General features: G+C 48.4%; 1 long non-coding RNA gene across 8 annotated transcripts in view; it reads left to right on the top strand.

The window, feature by feature from the left end:
• The first annotated feature begins 1,473 nt into the window (after nt 1–1,473).
• The window catches only part of LOC149370674 (uncharacterized), a 108,186-nt gene continuing 102,253 nt past the window's right edge, over nt 1,474–7,406 (top strand). For all 8 annotated transcript variants that reach the window (XR_016286110.1, XR_016286105.1, XR_016286102.1 and 5 more), the window contains exons 1-2: nt 1,474–1,656; nt 2,105–2,169. This is a non-coding gene — a long non-coding RNA (uncharacterized LOC149370674). The remainder of the gene's footprint in view (nt 1,657–2,104; nt 2,170–7,406) is intronic.

Raw genomic sequence — 7,406 nt, 5'->3', positions numbered from 1 at the left:
CTAGAGCTACACTAGTACAGCCCGTCGAGCGCGGCGGTGGAGCTACCATTGACCACGTGACACCACGTGACAACATGACGTCACAGCAGAGGAGAGATGGGCTGCCGGCTCGCGCGGTCGGCCGCGGCGGTGGAGGCTCCACATCAGAGGCGCTGCCTGCTGCTGCTGGGGGTACATCAATACAGTATAATGGTGGCGGTGGTGGAATAACTAAGGGTGTTTCCAATGTACTTTCCATGGGTGCCAAGAATGCTATTGTAGCCGGTGCTGGGGCAGCGGTTGTACACTCTGCATTGAATTCACCGATGATCCCGTATATATATAGCTGCCACGGCAATCCTTGCTACACTTCTAGTGGTTGTATTAAAATGACCAAGTATTCAACCAAGGAAAGCCATGTATTACCAAGCCTAGCCATCAATATGCTTCGCATCTGACTAGGCTTAACCTTAGCTAAGCCTCAGCCATTTTTTTTTTTTCTATGGTCTGTAGGGCTTTGTTTGCTGTTGCGAGTGATGGACGGAAAGGAAAATGCACGGGCCTGCCTACTGGCTCGAGGTGAGCCACGTCCGTACCGTAGGGGCCCTGGTCTGGGGGCTTCTCCCAGGTGGTGGTGAAGACTTTATTTTGAACAGGGGAGTTTGAGACACGCACGTCCTTGGGCCCCCGCACGGCCCCCCTGCACTCGACGCTGGCGATGGTTTGCTTGGCCAGGTCCTCGGAGCGCTGTAGGGTCTCTCCAAAGTCTTCGAAGTGGTAAGCACTACGTGCTACAGGCCCCGCGGGGGAGGATCCGCCGGGCAGAGGAAAAGGATATGGTCGAGAGTGCCATTGGGGCACGTGGTGGAAGAGACTGGAGGATTTGTATGGACTTGGTGATAGCGCGAACTTAAATAAAGGGAGGGTAAAGTGCGTGTTTGGTTTGGTGTATTGGGGTATAACGTCCCAAAACAACTCAGGCTATGAAGGACGCCGTAGTGAACGGCTTGCACAGTACACGGGCCGGTATCGAACCCGAAGCCGCCTCCAAAGTGTCTGATGGTGGGATGTTGTTGTTGTTGTTGTGACTGAGAGAAGGATGAAGAGGAAATTGCACGGGCCTGCTACTGGCTCGTGCCAAGCCACCACCGCTGCCACGTGCAGATAGAGGAGAGTTAAAAGATCAGAGGAAAGAGAAAAAGGAAAGAAAAGACGCGCGTCGCAGCAACAACTGCGTCCGCCGGAGCGGACGCTGCTCAAAAAGAAGCGGCCGAAGCCGCGCTCGCCGAAGCGAGAACAGATACTCCAACTTGCATGCTTATTTTTTGGATGTGATGGTGGGATGGGGTCCACACATTTCCCATATATAACGTTTAAAGGGGTCGTTTTCGTTATGCGCGCGCCTGCACACGCATGAAATGCGGCGTTTCACGTGCACGAGTCAAAACAAGAGCGGGTCGTAGCCAGCCAACTCTTGTTCGAAAAGTTGGGCGCCGTAGCGTCGTAGTACGCAGTAGTGACGATTCACTGTTATTGCTGAAGTGTAGTTCATTTGTCATCGATGGTCCAGTTCACTTTTTTTTTTTACTGTACTGTTTCTTTGTTGCCACTGGCACGGCACTTCAATTCTCTGCGCGGAATGTGTGCAAACCGTTTGGATGACTACTTGAGCCTTTGGTCAGTGTTTTTTTTTTTTTTCTCTCTCTAATTCGCCTCCCGACCAGTCAAATCTCCGTCAAAATTTTCACGTTCCAATACTTTTTTCCCCTCAAAAACAGCCCTGTGCCGCCACTACTGCTTACACCCTTTGTGTTGCGCCTCTCAGCTGTCTCGCGTTTGGTATGCGAGCTTCAGACTCCGTTCTGTTAACAGAAATGCGTTATCTCTGTTTACTTTTCAGGTTGCTTGTCCTGCGTTAACATCTAGCCAGGCATGTGGCACTGTGAGCCAAACGCTAACTATAAGTGAGAAACGACGGCCTCGCCGCGTTCGGTGGGCAATATTCTAGAGCACTGTATCCTCGTTGCTCGTGTGCTCGAGTAGTCGCGTTTGTGTCTGTTCGCAGTGATGTTCCCCCCTTTGATATCCTTTCGGCTTTTTTTTTCTTCTTCTTTTGTCTCGGCAGAATGGAACGCCGTCAGTCCGTTCTCACGAGTGAAAAGCCGGGGATTCCAATTGTGCCGGTTGAAGGTAAGTCTTCAGAGGAGGTTTTGTAGTGAGTATGAATTACGCTAATTTCGCCCCGCATGAGCCATCGCCGTCGGTGACCATCCGTGACACCCCAGCCAGTGATTTCGACGATGAAGTTCTGTTCAGCCTGCTTGGCGTTTGCGTGAGCTTTCGCGGAGGCTTTAGCGTATGTTCTACACGCGAAGATTTTTGAACATGTAGGGGAGACATCGTAAAATACTGCCCGGTAGACACGGAAGAACGAACAGAATTAGCAAATGGACAACAGTTATTGAAATGTGCACGCAGCGCCGGTTGTTTTGATTGCTGCTAATGAGTTTTCATTTAAAATATGGTGTTAGAGGTCGGTGTAGACGAGTAAAGACAAGATGGAGACTGGAACACTGCCACGATTACGTTCTCCACTCCGCGCTGCTCACACGTCCCTCACTGGAAATGACCTACCCTCAGATCACAAAGTTCTTGACGTGCGCGGAAATACGGCACGTCCGTGTGGAACGTGGTCGCACTACTGCTTCGTGGGGAGCTTCCTGTTCACTTAAAATGTGATCACTTCACCAGGGTCGGATGCTGTTCCGTCACTGGCGGAAGACTCTTGATCCAAGTGCGGCTGTTAGCATCATGCGGTCTGTCTGCCTCGGCTTTGTCCTGTGCAAGTTATGTTGTCACAAAAAATATAATACATGTGCTGCTGGTTCATCAGACATGACTGTAAAGGTTGCATGGTAGGCAAAAACGATGGCCTACTGCAATGCTCCTGCATGAAGCAGGAATTTAAAAAATACCAGAGTAAAAGAATTTAGCAATAAAACAAAACAAAACTGGAAAAAGAAATCGTTCAAGTCTACTGAAGACCACAATGTGAGGAATGAGAAAGTGAGCAAATTAACAGTTCTAAATACATCTGCTGAAAGTCTCCCTTATCTTGAGCACAGAAGACATCATTTTGCAGCAAAATATTATACTCAATGGCTAGCCATAATAAAATAAAAAACTCTAGGACACAAAGTAGAGAAGACGCACATTAATCGATGTTTCTACATCCACAGCCGCTCGATCTCCCTCTCTTCGGAGTGGCCTGCCGAATGCGCCTCGCGGCCTGTGATGGTGAAAGTACCAGCTTGCGCCGCCGCGGCGGCCGTGGCGCTGGCTATCGGTGAAGGAGTAGAAGCGCTGGTGGGGCGGTGTTCGCATTTGCAACGGAATCGTTGCTTGCAGTTTTGCGGTGTATGCACTGCATCTCGCGGTATGCACTGGGCCTCGGAGTCCTGTTAGTTAGGGCTCCGAAATTTAATAAAAAATATATTTCGATCTACTGGTTCTTTATCCTGTAGTGTTCATAATGGTATAAAGTAGGGAACAGGGTGGCTGGGTATAATTTCACACCTTTGGAAACGCAAATAAAATTAGCACGGTTGTGTACGCGGATGTTCGTCGATATCCCCGTGGTCAGTAAATTTTGCAGCACAGAAAGCTATGCAGAACACGCAACTGAGATTGCCATAACGACTACTGACATTGTTTTGTCCATGCATGCTAAACTCATGCCCTTTGTTTACGGCACAGACGCACTTATTACTTTTTTCGAAGAAAGAGCGCCCTCAGATAACAAGAAAATTTTTTTACTCAGTATTGTTGATGTATATAAAAGACGGCGAGCACTAACGATTCTCTGTACATTTCCGCTTATGCAGGATATAAATACATGTAACGTGACGGCGAATGGCCATGGCATGATTTAATGGTGGTGGTGGGCCTTGCGCGAGAGCTCCTGTACTCGCCACTGCTCGCTCTGTAGTCTTGTAGTTTGCGACAATATTGTGAATTATGTCAAAGAGGAGGGGCTAAAGACAAACCATGTGTCTCCTCACGAGACGAGCACATCTCACAACAGCACGAGGATACTTCGTGTACCTTTGATACAGTAATAAATATACGCAGCACACAAAAATGAAAGGGAATAGCTAGAAACACTTTAATAAGACCACTCGTCAAGCATGTGCTCTCTATAGACGCAAGACTTTTCGGGACAGAGGCTTCCGCGAAAGTTTCAGGGTACTTTCCAGCGAGCTATTCACGCCTCCTGCCCAGCTGACTAGGAGTGGCCTCAACAGCTTCTTCTGCAGCGTGCTTCGGCACGGTAGTTTCAGAAGCTTTTTTCCATGCACCAAGTCGTATCCTTTGGAGGATGTTACTTTCCATAATATACACTCTCTCAATGTTGGCTCGTCCTAAGATGGTCTTGCTTTGTCAAAGTTCATGACCTGTTCCAAGACAAATTTCGCCGTCTTGTCACCGTCTGCTGCAGCCTTGGACATGTTCACTGCGGCCTGCACAGCACAGAATTTGGGAGATAAAGACAGAAGGAGAGCAGTATGGAAGAGGTAAAAAAAAAAAAAACGAAGATAAAATGCGGCCATGAAATGGGTACTAAGGATGCAATGGCGAGTATTGATGTAACCTATGGAATGATGGAGTGCATAGTCCGTCAAATAGGCTGACGAAGTTCACTGCATGAAGAATGCATGAAGGTAATGTGCAAGTGAATTTAAAGCTTATTGAGATGTCCAATGTCTTTTAAATATGTGAATAGAAAGTTCATTGCAAGTCTCTGTTGCCTAAGGCAGGCTAAGGGACCTAAAACTTTGTCCATTGTAAGGGGCACTGAGCAGAGCTTCTGCATGCAATGTTCATAGTACGCACGCTCGTTGGCATACGCAGGGCACACAAGTAGGATATGTTCTGCAGTTTCTATAGAGGCACAATTGTCACAATGCGGACTGTTCGTTTGTCCAAAACGGTATCGTAAGCCGTTTGTATATGCAGCATTCAGACGAAGTCGATGATAAAGTGTTTCCAGATGTCGAGGAATTCTGGGTGAGAGTCTTGATCTAAGATGTGGGTCGATTGAGTGAAGAAATTGGTACTGATGTGTCGGCAAACTCCAAAGCCGATACGTTTCTTCGGAAGCAAAGCTTTTAGCCATTTGGGACGCATCAGATTTTGTGAAAAAAGTTTGATTGTATCTCCGATGTTGATGGCCCTTACGGGCCGCTTCATCTGCTTTTTCATTAGCCTGAATGCCTTGCTTCCATATGGAGTCGCTGCTTGATCAGTGGTGAGACCACCTCTCCCATGCACGCACCTATATATCGCTTCAACGTTGATCTGCCAGGCAGTGTCAACACACCAGCCTCTCTCGGAGGAGTTCGTAGCACGATGGTGATTTAGCGTGCCAAAGCACACAGTTACGTATGGTCTCCTCACGCCAGCGACCCTTTGCCACACTTAAAAAAGCCAGCTGTTCTTGTAGGAATAGGCCCTTTTCGTCATTTTGTTCCACTTTCTCCTGGAAGTGTTTAAAATTTGTTAAGAGCAAGTTTTGTAACAAACGCTAAGTATAATCAATATGGTAATGGACACTATACCTGGAAGACTACGAGGTTCGTTTTTTTCAACACTGTCCTCCTCTTCTCTTTTTTCAGCAAGGCAATTTCCTGCAGCAGCTCCGCATTTTTTTTTCCAAGCCTTCTGCATTTTCTGGTCAGGGTTGCAACCTGCCTAAAAAGCTTTGCAGTTCTTGCAGTAGTTCTTGCAACTGATAGCCTAGTTTGTGTTGCACGTGCTTCAAGCAATGGAGCTGGCTTTAAACCATTTGCTGGCGGCTCTTCTGGAAGAAGCCCCACAGCAGGAAACGAAGGAGGGCCAGAGGAGGCTTCTTGCGTGGGCTCCGATGAAAGTGATGGTAGCTCCAGTACAGCTTGTGGTGAAGCTGTTTTTACAGGATGAGAACTACCAGGCTCGTGAATAGGCAGTGGCTCCCTGCTCCCTTCAGGTCTCGTAGGTTCCTGAGCGCCTGCTTCGGCATCGGGTTCACCAACTTCAGACTCATTAGGCACTGACTGAGGCATACACCTGCTTTGCCTGCAATACAGTCATTACACGAATTTTATTACATAAATTCAGATACACCAATATATTTAAGCATAGAATTTAAAACCAGCGTGCATTACTTATGTTGAAATACGATTACTACAAAAAATGGTGGAAAGAATGGAATTTACCTGCTTTTCTTCGCACGAGGAAGCTTGCTTGGGGAAGAAGCTGGAGCAGCACATTTTCGGTTCAGCGGGCGTCGCAGATGTTTTTCTGATGGTTGCAGATATGCCGGGAATTCCGGAAAAACTGTAGGTATGGCATTTGCCTTTAGCCTCCGTATCTTGAGGTTTTCTCTGCAGTTGTCCTGCTTAAAATGCAGGCTACATACTCTGCTCCGGTCATTTGGTATCCAGGGCTGTTTTCCTGGTCCTGAAATGCAAGGAGTGCCATTACAGAAATGCACTTTCCGGGCATTACTGAACGGAACGAAAACTCGACTAACACAGCATCAGCTGATGATCGCAAGCCCTTTCGTTCTAATGATCTTGCTATCACAGCGAAGGCCGTCGCCCGAAATGCTCGAGCAAGCGATATTTTAAGCGCGTTTAAAAGCAGGTGCAGCTTCATAGCTTACCTTCGGCTTGCCGCGAGATGTTCTTCAGCCACTGATTCCGTATCTCTGTCACAGGAAACTCATGACCGGAGATCCCTGTTGACGTTCGCCCGCTCGACTTGCAGAGCGGCACACAACAGTAGACCGTACTGCGTGAATATGTTGCAAACGCGGAGGCATTCGCCACCACCCACAGGCACACGGCACGCCAAAGCTTCCTCCGGTTAAGTGACAACCTGCCTACTTAAAAAGAACTCTTCGGCACCCAGCTTAGCGGCCGCTCAGCACGTAAATCGAGGTCCCACACGTGGTAGGTCGTAGTGCTCCGCAGCGGGTCGCCGTCTCGTCGGTTTCGTCGTGGGGGTGAGTTACAGTGCCACTCTTAGCAGTGGCGGCTTTGAGAACTAAAAAATACAGCACAAGCAAAAGCAGAACTTCGGCGCTGGGGCGGCACGCGCAGGTCGCCCAATATACAGTAGGTCGTGGTGAAAACAGAATACAGTGATTGAACGAGTTGATGCGCTCTTCTCGCGAGGTGTTTCGATCCCCTTTAGGTTTGGGAAAGAGCCAAAAGTCGCAGGGCGCAAGATATGACTACAGGCAGGATGAGGCAGGACGCCCGTGAACCTCGGGCGCTGTAGTGCTTCCCGAGTTTTGTCGCTTGTGTGCAGACAAGCATTGTCGTCGTGCAGAATTGCCTGTTTACGTGTACCTTTGCTAGTGCGTTGCAGCCTAGCCCATAGTC

The sequence above is a fragment of the Amblyomma mixtum genome, chromosome 1, assembly GCF_055824585.1.
Source record: "Amblyomma mixtum isolate Tamu chromosome 1, ASM5582458v1, whole genome shotgun sequence".
Taxonomy (NCBI): domain Eukaryota; kingdom Metazoa; phylum Arthropoda; class Arachnida; order Ixodida; family Ixodidae; genus Amblyomma; species Amblyomma mixtum.
This window is presented reverse-complemented; position numbering and strand designations above follow the sequence as displayed.